This window comes from Eschrichtius robustus, chromosome 11 (assembly GCF_028021215.1).
Source record: "Eschrichtius robustus isolate mEscRob2 chromosome 11, mEscRob2.pri, whole genome shotgun sequence".
Taxonomy (NCBI): Eukaryota; Metazoa; Chordata; class Mammalia; order Artiodactyla; family Eschrichtiidae; genus Eschrichtius; species Eschrichtius robustus.
The window spans coordinates 89532605-89546117 of NC_090834.1; the positions used below are offsets into that span (position 1 = coordinate 89532605).

General features: G+C 44.5%; 1 protein-coding gene across 1 annotated transcript in view; it reads left to right on the top strand.

Moving 5' to 3' along the window:
- Nucleotides 1-1209: 1209 nt before the first annotated feature.
- EHF (ETS homologous factor) overlaps nt 1210-13513 on the top strand; it is a 38435-nt gene continuing 26131 nt past the window's right edge. Inside the window, exon 1 of the mRNA XM_068555137.1 lies at nt 1210-1332. The gene's annotated coding sequence lies outside the window, so the exon portion shown is untranslated. The remainder of the gene's footprint in view (nt 1333-13513) is intronic.

Genomic DNA, 13513 nt, shown 5'->3' on the forward strand with positions numbered 1-13513 from the left:
GGAACTTCTCGGTTTTGATCACAAAATCTTTGTCTCTTTGCCAAAACTCAAATTCCCTTTCCCCTCCCCAAGAGGGGAGGCCTGGTGAGTTAAAGAAATCTGCTTAGACACTTAGCTCATGCCAGGCCGGTGCCCAAGGAGAACCAAGAGAGAAAGTTCATGGTTAGGGGAGGGTATTTTTCCTCGCCAGGAGCCGACACCCATCTGTATTGGCGGAAGGGCATTTGTGACCCGGTGAAGCAGGCCCCTGGCCCAGGGGGATGGGGATAGCATGGGCATTTGAAATCCGTGGATCCTCCCCCAGATTCCATCTTCTTCTTGCCCAAAGTGTGTTGGTGTATCTCCAGTTACAGCATCCTGGTCTTTCCCTCTCTAGCACCTGTAGGGAGGGTCGATATATAGTAAAAAAAGACCGTGGAAGTGTCAAGAGGAAGTAAAGAATCTGGATAATGCACCAACCAGATAGTCAGCCCTCGCATTTTTGAAAGCTGACTGTTCTACCTGAACAACTCAGGGTCGACTCTCCCTTCCAGGACCCTCCCTTCAAATTTTCCAGAGCTCTTACCTGGGACCAGGGGAGATGGGCTTTTCAAAGTCCACTGAAATTGCCAGGGGTCACTGTTAAGGAGTTAATCATGGTGCCTGGAGAGAGAACCTATGTTCCCGCTACCTGGCCGGGAGTCCCTTAAGAACCTGGTACCTGTGTGGCCAGGGCAAAGACCTTGATGTCAAAGCAGAGTGGACCGAATACAAGCTAGTACATGAGACAGAGGTTTAAGAGCGCCCCCGAATCCCCTGTACCATCATCTCCTCCAGATTTGAGCTTCTGCTCACTTTGCTCTTACATTCTCCATTCCTGCTGGTGTCTTTGGGGAGCAAGCCTGGTGCTTTTCACCTGAAACAGCCTCTAAGTTGGAAAGAACAGTCACCACCAAATCAATTCCTCATCCATTAACAGGTTGTCTCTGTTCTCGAGACACAGGCATAACCTGGTTAGACCTGTTTTGTTTGAACGCTAACGTGTGAGTTGGCCAAATGCAAATGAGCAAATGTTTGTAATCCTTTATTTTATTTTTTTAAAGGGCCCAGCAGCCAATCAGAAGAGGGGGAAGTGACTTAGGGAATTCCCGGTTGGTGGCTTATTGCTTAACATCCTACAAAATGATTTAAAATTATTGTCATGTGCATTGATCTTCACTCTGATGAGAGCTCAGACGTGATAACACTCCCGGTTCCCTGTCCCTGTAGGAGCTGGCGTGAGCGCTGCTCGCTACCTTCCCTCCATTCACTACAGCTATTGGATTTCCCACCCAGAATCTTTAGGTAAATGAGGTAAGTCCTTACTTTTAAACCTTCTTTTGAATCTGGAATTCAAATACCTGAGTGGAAGGAGAAACCTGCCTTGAATCAGACAGGTGAAAATAAACCAGACTCCCAGAGGCAGCTGGCCGGAAGTGAAGCTCGCCTCAGCTGTGCTTTCCTCACTGGGTTGTCTTGGGATTTTATTTTGGAGGGCAGCAGGGCGACTTTGGATGTTATCTGTGAACTCCCTGCATGGAGTCTGGTCTTCGATCACTGTGAAGTTAAAAGCCCCCTGGTTTCCCTCTCTTTCTGCGACAAAGCCATTTCCCTGGATTGAATTCTGAAATTCTGAAAGCTGGGGATGGGTTCTTCTCAGTGAAGTACTGGTTGGCTGAGTAGCTACTGGGGCTCAGAGCACACGTTCTCACTTTCTAGAGATGTCTTGTGTTGGTAGTTTTTCTGACTCATTACATTAGCTGTAGAGAAAGGCAGATTATCTTCAGTATATTCTGGTGTTGGAAAATGGCTGGAAACAGGCAAGGGTGTATGCACCCACATTGGAAAAAGTGGTCAGGCAGCCCAGGTAGGCAAGGGTATTGGGGAGAACTGCACATCTCTGTCCAGAAAACAAAAAACAGAAACAATTTTGGCAAAGAGCTCTGTCATTTCATATGGGGACAAACTAACCCTTTGTTTGTTCTGTGATGGGATACTATGACCAGACAGGCAGAAGTGAGTCAGCAGCCCCAAATGCCTTCTAAGACAGGGGCGCTTTTGATTCTGCTTGGACACGTTGGAGAAGAATTGGCCTATGTGTGGCTAGAACTGGAAACAGTGGGGAGTTGATCTTCTTTCTGGTAAATGACAACGCCGAGTCAGGACATTTATATTTTCACCATCCGTCTTTGCCAAGATTTAGGATACTCCTAGGATTGTGGGAGCATGTGTCTTGTTATGATGAAGCATAAGCTTCTGTGAGTCTAAGTTCACAGGTGTCTTGCTGGTTATCTGCACTGACCTTAGTAACAGGGATAAAGTGAGTGAGTGTTTGGACTTGAGAACTTTTCTGTGGAAGGTCTAATTCAGGAGTTGGTTCTATAGGCATGGCTGTGAAGATGTGATAAGATAGAGCCTTTCACTGCATAAAAGCGTAGTTGGGGATCATGAGTGGCCATGCGCTAATTCCACTGAGGTCAAGGGAAGAGTTGATTTCCAACAGGAGAGGTGAAGTCGTGTTATTGGGAAGAACTTCAGGGGTAAGAGATGCTACCAGGAAAGGCTGTTAAGAGATTTTAAGAATGACTTTATGGAGCTCTATAACAGTGAATAATCTTTAATTCTTAAGAAGAATAAGAATGACTTTAATAGCTGCATTTGGAGTTTGCAGAAGGCTCCACTTACCCTCTTTTTGAGACCTAGAATTCTGAGACTATGAAATAACTCATCAATTCCATCTTATAATCTGAAGTCGGGTAGGATCACATTATTCCCACACCATTACTCATGGCTTATATGGATAGACTTTAAAAAACAGTGGGAACATGGAATGAGGGTCATTTGGAAGTGTGTGATCACACTTGAAAAAATAATAAATATAATGGAGACAATCCTCCATGTTTCCAAACTATTTTACAGAGGCATTTTAGAAGAAAGTAACTTTGAGGGAACAACCGTGCTGTAAGTTCTCTTGTGTTACTGTTCAAGATGGCGGCATTAGTCGAGACCTTTTTAGGGTGGTTGTGGGTAGGGTGATGCCTTTGATCCAGGCCTCATATGTATGAAAGATCTCAAATTCAATTATATTTGTTCTTTTGTGTTAAAAAGCATCTATTTGTTAAATTCAAACAACCCCCTTTTGATTTTTTTTCCCCATTTTTTTTTTTCTTCCCATTTTTAAAATATACTGTGAGCTCCCCCAAATGGAAATGCCTTGGGCCTTTCTGGACCTCTGAGAAGCCCTACATTCACAGTCATGATTCCACCTTTATGCTCCCATTAATTTACCAACTTTATGCAGATCCTCTTTCATTACCTTTTTGACGACTTCAAAGGCTGAGACAAAATGGAAAGTGAGAGGTTAAAATATTTACTCAAGTGCACTCAGTTAGCTAATTGGAAACTTGAAGGAACTCATATCAGATCCTAGGCCAGAAAGTGAGTGCTTTGGGTCAAAGTTCATTTCCAGGAAGTAGAATTTAGCTTTCTGGAATCTTGTAATGTTTTACTTCTTCCTCAACCTCACCTACACCTCCACCCCCAAATTAGAGTTAGCACTGGGCTGTGTTCTTTGCGTTTTGAAAACTCAGTGTAGGAAGCCTGTTTAATGTTAAAGCATCAAGCCCAGCCATAGAGGTTTATACAAATCGTTAAAAAGTGATTCAGTCCTTCCCCCTCTTCCACAAGTTGGAGTCCTCCCTAAGTCCTTTTGAACAGATGGGATTTTCAAAGACCTCTGGGAGATGGGGTAGGGTGGATACCAAGAACGCTGTGGTAGAAATTGCTAACACACTTGAGAAGCAACGCCACGGTTTGAAGGAATCGAATATAAAGTCGGAAGCTGATTTTCGGTGATACCTTTTTCGGCCGTTTCAGCCTGTCTCTCTCGTTAGGGTCCCTCTCCGGTAGAATTTAAGTGACAATCATTTCTGTTGTGGGAGGGGCCGGTTGGGAGGATTGGGCTCCGTAGCCTTGGTGTTTGAGACCACGCTTCTAATCCTGGCTTTGTTGCTGGGTAACTGACCGTGCGGGGCTGTCAGCCTGGGTGAGCCACGCCGGCTCTGTCTGAGCTGGGGGTTGTCACCTGAAGACAGAGGCAGGGAGGCAGCCGTATGGTGCTGGACTTCTCTTAAATCTATTGCTGAAGAACTGAAGAGACAGAGAAGATAATAAACTTTATTTAATGTTTTCTTATCTAATTTTTCATAACAGGATTTTAAATCATTGGATTCGTTTTGAGGAGCTGCAATTGCGCTCTTATTAGACATATGTGACTATTAACGTTCATTTAAATCGGACAGGGTTTTAAAGCCCAGACTATTAAGCTGTGCAGGAAACAAAGAGTGCAGTGGGGGAGGATGGCTTCCCACAGCAGCTAATGTTAGGATGGGACATATGTTCAAGCTGAGTGGCTTTGATGTCGGGAAGCTGAGATGTGCTGGAGTAGAAATTTCCATGGATCCCTCAGAGTTACTTGATAAAAAAATTCATTGGACTTCAGAGGGGGAAAATAAAGATATTTCTTTAAGAACCTGCCTTGAAGAATTCCAGACTCACGTTTTTGAGTGATTGGAGCATGGTGTGGACAAGGCAGGGTGCAGGACAGTCATGTGACTGGCAGTCAGGAGACCTGGCTTTGTAGTCCCAGCAAAGCTGTGTTCCCAGAGCAATACACTCCACCTCTCTGGGCTTTTGTTTCCTCATTTGGACAAAGGAGTTTGTACCCGATCATCCGTAAGATCCACTTCGGCCCTCAGAATCTGATGACCCAGGGAAACTAGCTATGCCTAGAGCTCAGCAGGTTTAGCTTGAGTCTGTGAAAGCTGAGAATAGGGTGGGAGATGCCTTCCTAAGGATGAGACAGGAAAGAAGACCAGTAGGAGCCCTTAAGTGGCTTCCTAATTCTGGGGTCTTCAGAATTTTGGCCAAGGGATGTACCTGGTAGAGGTACTAAAGACTAGATACCTTTACTAGGGGTGCTTGAGCTGTTCCCATGACAACATCCCATCTTTATCAATTGCCTCATTTATCTGAAGTTGGTGTGAGTGTAGAAGTGGATGCAGCTGACTGTTTTGTGACCACCGGGAGCCATTGGTGTACACGGGTAGGCACTCTAGTGCAGTCTTCTGTAAAACACGAAAGCAGCCAGCTGAAAAGTGAACACTCAGGACCCCGTGGAGGCTACTCAGCTTGTGTGGTGCTGATCAGTTCATCTGACTGTCCATGAATTATTGGGTAGATGGGATGGACGTGGGCTCATTTCTCCGAGAGGAAGACCCAAGGGGTCATCAGAAGGGGAACATGGCTGGCCAAGCCACTGGGCAGCCCACCTGGAGAGCCTGGTCTGCCCAGAGGCCCTTGGCCCGAATCTGGAGCAACCAAAGCTTGCAATAGGGTCAAGCAGGATGGCCCATTTAAAGAGGCTACCAGGGTTTTAATTGGCTTTGTTTTAAAAGAGATACCGTGTAAAATACTTCTTTGAAAATTGATTTCGCTAGCACCTAAGCACACTCTGTCTTCGGTTTGTTTTATGGGGCTGAGCCCCTTGTTCTGGTTCATTGGATTCACATGATCTCTTCTCTTGCAATCTTCCCCCACACCCCGGCCCTTAGAACTTCCTTCCTGTCCTTTCTCAGGAACATCTTCGTTGTTATTAAGGGTATCTGCCTATTTATTTAAAATGTGGCCAGCAGAGGTGCATTCCAAACATGCTTTCTGATGAAAACCAAGCCCCAAATCAAAAGGAGCCAAAATGCTTACTATAATATTTTGATTATTGGACTATTAGACCACCTCATGAGCCCCACTGTTAAAATAACTATTTTTACTTTTGTAGGACCTTATCTAGATGTACAATTTCTTTGATGTTGTTGTAATTGTGTTGAATTTAAAATTTCCTATTCTGTCACATCCCCCTCACCCTATATTATAGACACCACATAAACCATCTTGGAGGCTAGGTCTTTATTGGTCCAATTGTGGATCTGAGAAATTTTAGTCTGCCTGCCAGCCCTTTCTTTGCCTGAAGCAGACTTCTTCCAAAAGTCTATTGAGTCTTTTTTGGAATATGAAGAAGGTCTTCTACTTTTGTGTATGACAGTGGAGCTTGGAGCATATGACTGTCTCACAGAGATTTGTTTGGGGGTCCCTCTTAGGAACCTTTAAAAAATTCCCTCAGTAAGGCTAATGATATATCCTATTGGATGAGGTAAGTGGGGTCTGAAAGGTGAAGATTATTTCAGCCTTGTCTCCAGGGTGACTACTGACAAGATGTTTTCTTTGCAACAGATTTTAGTTTATTATTTTTTAAAATAAATTTATTTATTTATTTTTGGCTGTGTTGGGTCTTCGTTGCTGCGTGCGGGCTTTCTCTAGTTGCGGCGAGAAACTAGAGAAAGCCCTAGTTTCTCTTCATTGCAGTGTGCAGGCTTCTCATGACAGTGGCTTCTCTCGTTGTGGAGCACGGGCTCTAGGCGCGCTGGCTTCAGGAGTTGTGGCACATGCTCTCAGTAGTTGTGGCTCGTGGGCTCTAGAGCGCAGGCTCGGTAGTTGTGGCGCACGGGCTTAGTTGCTCCGCGGCATGTGGGATCTCCACGGACCAGGGATCGAACCCGTGTCCCCTGCATTGGCAGGCGGATTCTCAACCACTGCACCACCAGGGAAGCCCCTGCAAAGGACTTTAGATTTGGCCCAAATTCAGCCTCTGTCTCAATTATGTCCACAGAGAAAATCAGAGAGCACCTAGCTTACCTTTCACTTGTCTTAACTCTATTGGCCAGAGGCTGTGGATTGAGGAACGTTGGTGAAGAGTAGACTTTGGCTGCTTGTGTATCTGAAGGAGCAGGAGGCTATGAGTTTTTGTTGCCTGGAAGCAGCTGGAATGTGGTACAAAGAACACGGAGGTTAGAGTCAGAATACCTGGGTTCACATTCGACTCTGCCACCGAGTAGCTGAGTGACTTTGGGTGAATTATGTAAGCTCAAGAATATAAATTCCTCATCTGGAAAATAGGGTTAATAACATCTGCACAGGCTGTTGTAAGGATTAAATTAGACAAAGATTCTGAAAGCACCTGGACAAATACTTGTGAGGAAACAATTAGTAATTTGTGGAACGGAATTGGAGGGTCAATGCTCAACGTGGGTGTTTTCAGTGAGGCGCTATTGAGTAGGAGTGGCTGATAATAATTCTGGAATTTTGTTTTTCAAAGTGATCGATGTTTTTTTTTTTTTTTTCTTTTTTAAAAAAAATTTATTATTTATGTATTTATTTGGCTGCACTGGGTCTTAGTTGCTGCACGAGGGATCTTCCTTGCAGCATGTGGGATCTTTTTTTTTTTTTTTTTAAGTTGCGACATGCATGATCTTTAGCTGTGGCATGTGAACTCCCAGTTGCAGCATGTGGGATCTAGTTCCCTGACCAGGGATCAAACCTGGTTCTGCACTGTGACCTTGGGAAAGAACTGCAATGGGGTTTTCAGTGGGGAAGGTGGGCAGCAGGGAGATGGGATGAGCCATGTGAAGCCGGGAACTCCAAATGGAGCCTTGGGTTGAACTGGCTGCAAACCACCACCCATGGCCGTTCCAAGGAAGACCCGGGGTAGGTACATAGCACGTTTTTATCCCTTCTTGATGCCTGGCATGTAGGGGCCTCCAGAAGAAACTGATCTCCCTCCCAGCAGTTCACATGATTAACTGCAACTTTATATATGTTGCCCAACCCTTAAATTCTTGAGTGTCTCCAGATACCTACTGGCCACTGCAGCTAAGGCATTACTTACTCTGGGTATTCTAGAGGCTTTAAAAAAATTCCTACTTATTTTGCCAAGGCACTATAGGGTCTGCCTCCTGTAAATTGTTCAGCTGAGGCTTCTGGCCATGTGGAAGTGGTCTCAAGAGGCTATCTGAATTGAACAAGCAGTCCTTGCTGTAAAACAGCAAGGGTTCCTAACCTGGGATCCAAAGATCTCTTAGTGTCCATGGGGAGAAATCAGAGGGTTTGTGGACTTGGATGTGGAAAAAAAATTACATGTTTATTTTCAGTAATCTAACTAAAATTCAACATTCAGTGTGAATTCAATTCAATTTCAATATGAATGTAAGCAAAACTCCCCAGTAGCAATAGCTGTAACTGATTGGCACCAAGAGGAATTACAGATATTTTCATATCATGTTATACTTGTTACAGATGTCTCAAAATATCACTATTCATCACTACTTTGATATTACGGAAGTTATTGGACCTGCACTAGATATTCTTGTTTAATGTACTAATAAAGAAACACATATGTTATTAATGATATCACACGTTTATTTTTAAAGTATTTTGATAATTGTATTTCAAGATAAACTTCCTTTCTAATCTTATTATTTTACTTTGTCGTTTTAAAAGCATTTTTTTGAGAAGGGGTCTATAAGCCTCAGCAGATTGTGTAAAATGGGTCCATGGTATAAAGAGAAAGCTAAGAATGCCTAATTTATAGCACTCTCTCACACAGAGCTGATGAAATGACTTCTGAACAGCAGTAGCTAATAGATGGTCTCTGTCGAAATGGGGTGTATTTTCTTCCCGCCCATCATTCTTGCCTATGGGTAGCTTTGGAGTTGTCGAGGGACCTTGGCATAATGAAGATAATAATAATAATAATAACAACAATAATAATAATAGCTAACATTTGTTGAGTGCCTGCTGTAAGCCAGGTGCGGTTACAGGCATGTTCAATGTCGTATTTCATTTAATTCTCCTAACTACTTTAGGAGCTTTAGACAGAAAAGCTTTAGACAGCAAAGATTCCCCCTGCCTTCCGTGATGATAGAGCAAGCGTACAGGTGAAGGCAAAAGTTGGGGCTGACCCCCGGGACAGGGGGGCCGGTGTCAGTGGGATAGAGCCACTGCAGTCACACAGGGTCCAACACTTAGAAAGCCCCTGTGCTTAGTTTAATGCTCTGTTGTGGCTGTCTTGAAATTCTTAATATATTTGGAACAAGGGGTTCTGAATTTTCCTTTGCACCAAGCCCTGCAAATTATGTAGCTGGGCCACCCTCTGGATGTGATGAAATTATTCAAACATGTGACAGCTCCTGATGCTGGGAAGCCAGCAAGCCGGGAACTTGCTGGGAGAGCCCCTACTCATTCTCATCGTGCTCATCTAGCTGACCTTGGGTGTTTTGAGTTGGTGAGTTGGGTCATTTTGTTTGAGTGTCAAAGTTGTCCACTGAGGCAATGGGAGGGATGGCTGAATAATCGGCTGGAAGGGATTTGATTCCTCAGAAAACATTTCTGATAGGCAGTTGCTTGCCTTGTTGAGGAGTATTTTCATTTGTTATTTTCCAGAGGGCTTAATCCACAGGCCAGTGAGCTAGGAGAAGCAGAGCAAAGTGTGTTTTGGAAGGAAAAATGAGGCTTGGGTTGCTGAGAGTCTATTGTTCTTGTAGGATGGCACTAAAAAGGAACTCGGCTTTCTTGTCTATTGTTGTTTAATGACTGTCTGTACAAAGAGAAAACCCTACTTCTTCTAAAGAGGAGATCCTCTAATTCGTGAGAAAATTCAGATATTATTTGTTTCTTAAGCTGCAAAGATGATACTGGAACGAGTCTAATGAAGTTCTGTGTGTGTTTTATGGCTACATTTTTACTAACTGCTGCAGGGTCGTGTGCCTGGTGGAGGAGGGGGAGGACTTCCCTAGAGTTCTTCTCTGAGTGATGGAATGCAGGCTCCCAGAGTGACACATTCACAGTCCTACCCTTGTGGGTGTGACGTCCACAACACAGCAGGTCTGACATCAGGGCCTGTGTGTGACAGCTCAGTCGTCAGATGCTTTTCCAAAGGAGGCATAATTTTCCTTTAATTTTTCAACAGTTTGTTTCCTTGTTATTATTATTGCTCTTTTATCACGGCTAATAAGTCTGAGGTGGCTTCAAGCAGCCAAGCCCAACTCCTGAGTCAGTCTGGGGCTTTCAACAGGAAGCCAGGCTGAAGTTTTGACAAATGGATTTGCGTGGCCGTGAACTGGTGCCTCTGTAGCATCCACACTGATGGACACTTAGAGAGCTTTCATATTAGGGCACAAGGATGCTTAGTATGCCTCGTGTTCACATTTAGGGAAAAAGTTAAAGGATCTGTACTTAAAGGATCTCAACTTCAAAAATAAAAGCATGCGATCCTAAAGAGACATCCTCCTCGTCTTTGGAAATAAAAGGATCCATTTTCAAAGCTACAAGAGTTGTACTGCACTTTCCTTCCACACTCCAATACATTTATTATAATATATCCAGTCCATTTACTAGCTCTGTGTCTTTGGGTAAGTTGCTTAACTTCTCTGTGCCTCCTTACCTGTAAAATGGGGATAATATTAGTACCAACGTTTGAGGCTATTGCAAGGATCGAGTGAGGAAATTCCTGCAAAGCCTAGCTCAATTCCTAGCACGTCATAAACACTCAATAAATATAAGCTATCATCCTCGTCATAATTTTGTCTGTTGTTTTGCAATTATACAGTCTGTGAGATTCTAAATTGGTGGCTGTTGATCTTTCCTTGGCTGGGTCATCTTAGTCTTTCTCTGGGAAGACACTTGAATCTCAGCATGGTCAAATCCATTGTCCAAGTCCATCCCAACCCCTCCCTGGCTCCGGTTCCCACCTCTTACCTCCCTCCACCCTTCCCGCATTCTTGCGTCCTTGGTCTTATTTATTTTTCAGTCTACTGAGGGTGTTGTTAAATTTTTTATTTTTCTGGCTGCCCAATTTGGTTCCAAGGCACTCCACTCCCTGCCCTGCTCATGACAAGAATGCTTGGGAATGCTCAGCCAGCCATATCCCTCTTCTGTCGGAACACCTTGTTCGTAACGCTCCTTGAGAAGCGGCGTTTCCGAGGCCTTCCCCCACTGCTGTGACTCCCCCGTTAAGCCAGTGGTCTGGTGATAATGAAGGCCCAACAGCTGAGAGAAAGCTGAGGGGAGGTGGTCATCTTGGGGAAGAGCGAGCCTTGCCCATGTCCTAGGCTTTCTGCTCAAGGCTTAAAAAGAGATATTAAGAGGCTTCTTATGACACTGTGTGTTGAAGGGTGGGTGATGATACCACTGCTTAATTAGTATCGGCATGATCTCCATTTGAGTGTTTTGTTTAGCCCTTTGTGGCCCTTTTTGGCTTGAGCTCCTCATGTGATATTGACAAACTGTTGAGAAATGAGATCACGATGATGCTTGAATTAATGCAGGCATCACACTGTGAACATCTTAGGTCCTTTCCACTGGGGACCTGGCACACCAAGTCGCTTGGCGGGACATGAGTGAGTCTACACATCTTGCCTTAGAGGTAGATATGGCTAACCTCCCTTCCCCACTGGGAAAGCCATGGTCCAGGGACCTGGAGTTTTCAAACTATGCTTGCTGCCCAGGGCTAGATGAAGACGTCTTTGGGAGAAGCAGGCTGAGTCTCTGCTTAGGGAGGTACCCACAGGCCACACCTACTACTTGAACCATATTGACTTTCAGAAGTCAACCATTTGGAAGAGTGTGGTTTGGGTTTTGATCATACCCCAGCAGCCCCTTCTCCGCCCTTGTTAATCTGACTCAGGATCTTAACCTGGGCTGGCTGGAGGCTGGCCATGTCATTCTGCAGATCTTGGACGCCCCTCAGCGCCCTCACAGGACCAGCCGATGGAAAAGTACAGTGTCTTCTGGCTCCTTGGCCCTGCCAGCTCTGGCTGGCCTCTTCGATACCACCTTTTCTTCTGAGGGAGTGGGAGGGTAGCATCCAAACTGAAAGCGCAGGTTTTTCTTTGATTTTTATAGGAAAAACAAATTGGCATGAACGCTCTGTCAAACCGGCTCAGGCTGTTTGGGCAGATGCCTTTCTTTGCTTTTTTCTGTTTATTTTCCAACAAATCAATGCTTAACTGCGTTGTTATTGGAGCAGAGCAACAGGTGCAAAAAAATAACTCTGCTGCCAACTCAGATGCAAAGGTAGGGCTTATACCCTCTGGGAGGTATTCAGAAGATAACAGAAGCCCCTGCCAGCAACTGAATTAACAGCTCTGTTTACGGTGGGTTTTATGTTAACCTGCCCCTAACCCTCCAACACATAAACACGCCATTGTCTCGGGGAGAGACATTCAGCCATCCAGACAACCAACTGCTTTATTCTGCCCTGAGCGGAGATTGGTTTTGGCTGAGGCTGCTTCTTGTGAAACTCATGGCTGCCAACTCCAGGTCTTGGTGAGGGTTTCCTGTGAAGGTGAGGGCTTGGGGTTGTTGGAGAGAAGAGGATCAGTCCTGTTTTTAAATGGAGTTGAAGTTCTTTCCAAGCTTGGTGATTTCCAAATGCCAGAGCAGGTTGCCTGGCTCTCTCTCTCCTCTTGCTCCATGGTAACCCCAGCAGGAGATGGTGAATGAGGTCAGATGATTTTGGAAAGAGCTATTGTTGTTTTCAGAAGTGGTGTCCTCTCTGGATAGTCCAATCGAGCAGGGCAGCTTCTGTGTTTTGTTCACTGTTGTGCCCCCAGTTCCCAGCACGGTGCCTAGCATCTAGTAGACAGTCAAGAAATATATATTAATTGGAGGGGATAAATATTTATACCTGTGGGACAAACATTCCTTGATGATTGTTTCTCTCTGCTGAAGGCTAAGATACTAATTTTCTTCGGTATGAGGTCTGAAATCCAAGGTGGTTAAGTAAACTTTGGAAGAGCTGAGGTCGGGGTGGGGGGGTTGGGGTAAGGGGTGACTCAGCCAGCCATGAGATTCCTTTGATGGAAATAATCCTTACAAAAATCCTCTGCAAATGCTGTGTTCTGAGGCTGGCTTTGTTTGTTCGGCCTTCAGAGACTCATACCTGTAAGTTCGTTGAGCACTGTTGGATTGAACCATTTGGTGGTACTGGACATTAGGAACAGCTTTATTTCAAGTTTGCAAATAATGCAGTGATAGAATATACTCAGATGAACTGGAGCTTGAGTTCTTCGGATTGAATGTATTGTCTCTGACTTTACAAAGATTTCCTGGTGTTTATGGATGTTTCTTTTAGGGCTGATATCTGCTGGAGTTTGTTATCTTGTTGTGGGAAATCGAGGGAAGGCAAGTAGAGGAATCTTTGGCCAGAAGCTCTCAGCTGTGAGAGTGCTTAAGGATTCGTGAAGGGAGGGTCTTAAAAATGTAGATTCTGATTCACGGTCTGGGCGGGACCTCAGGAAACTTCAAATTTAACTTCTCCTCGGGTGATGATGATACAGGTGGCCTATAGACCAACCTTTGAGAAACACGTGTTCGGCTTCATCAGTCAAGTAGGAAAATAAGCACCATAAATGTAATCCTCTAGTCCCCATACCTGTACCTTTCCAAAGACCTACAGAGACCTAGGGTTGTAAAAGTAGGCCTGGTTTTTTGTTTGTTTGTTTTTGGATTTTTTTGTTTTTTCTATATGATCTTTACTTTATGATTATTTGATTTTAGAATAGAGATCGAGGATTAGTGGAGAGAGAGATACTGAGGTTCAGGG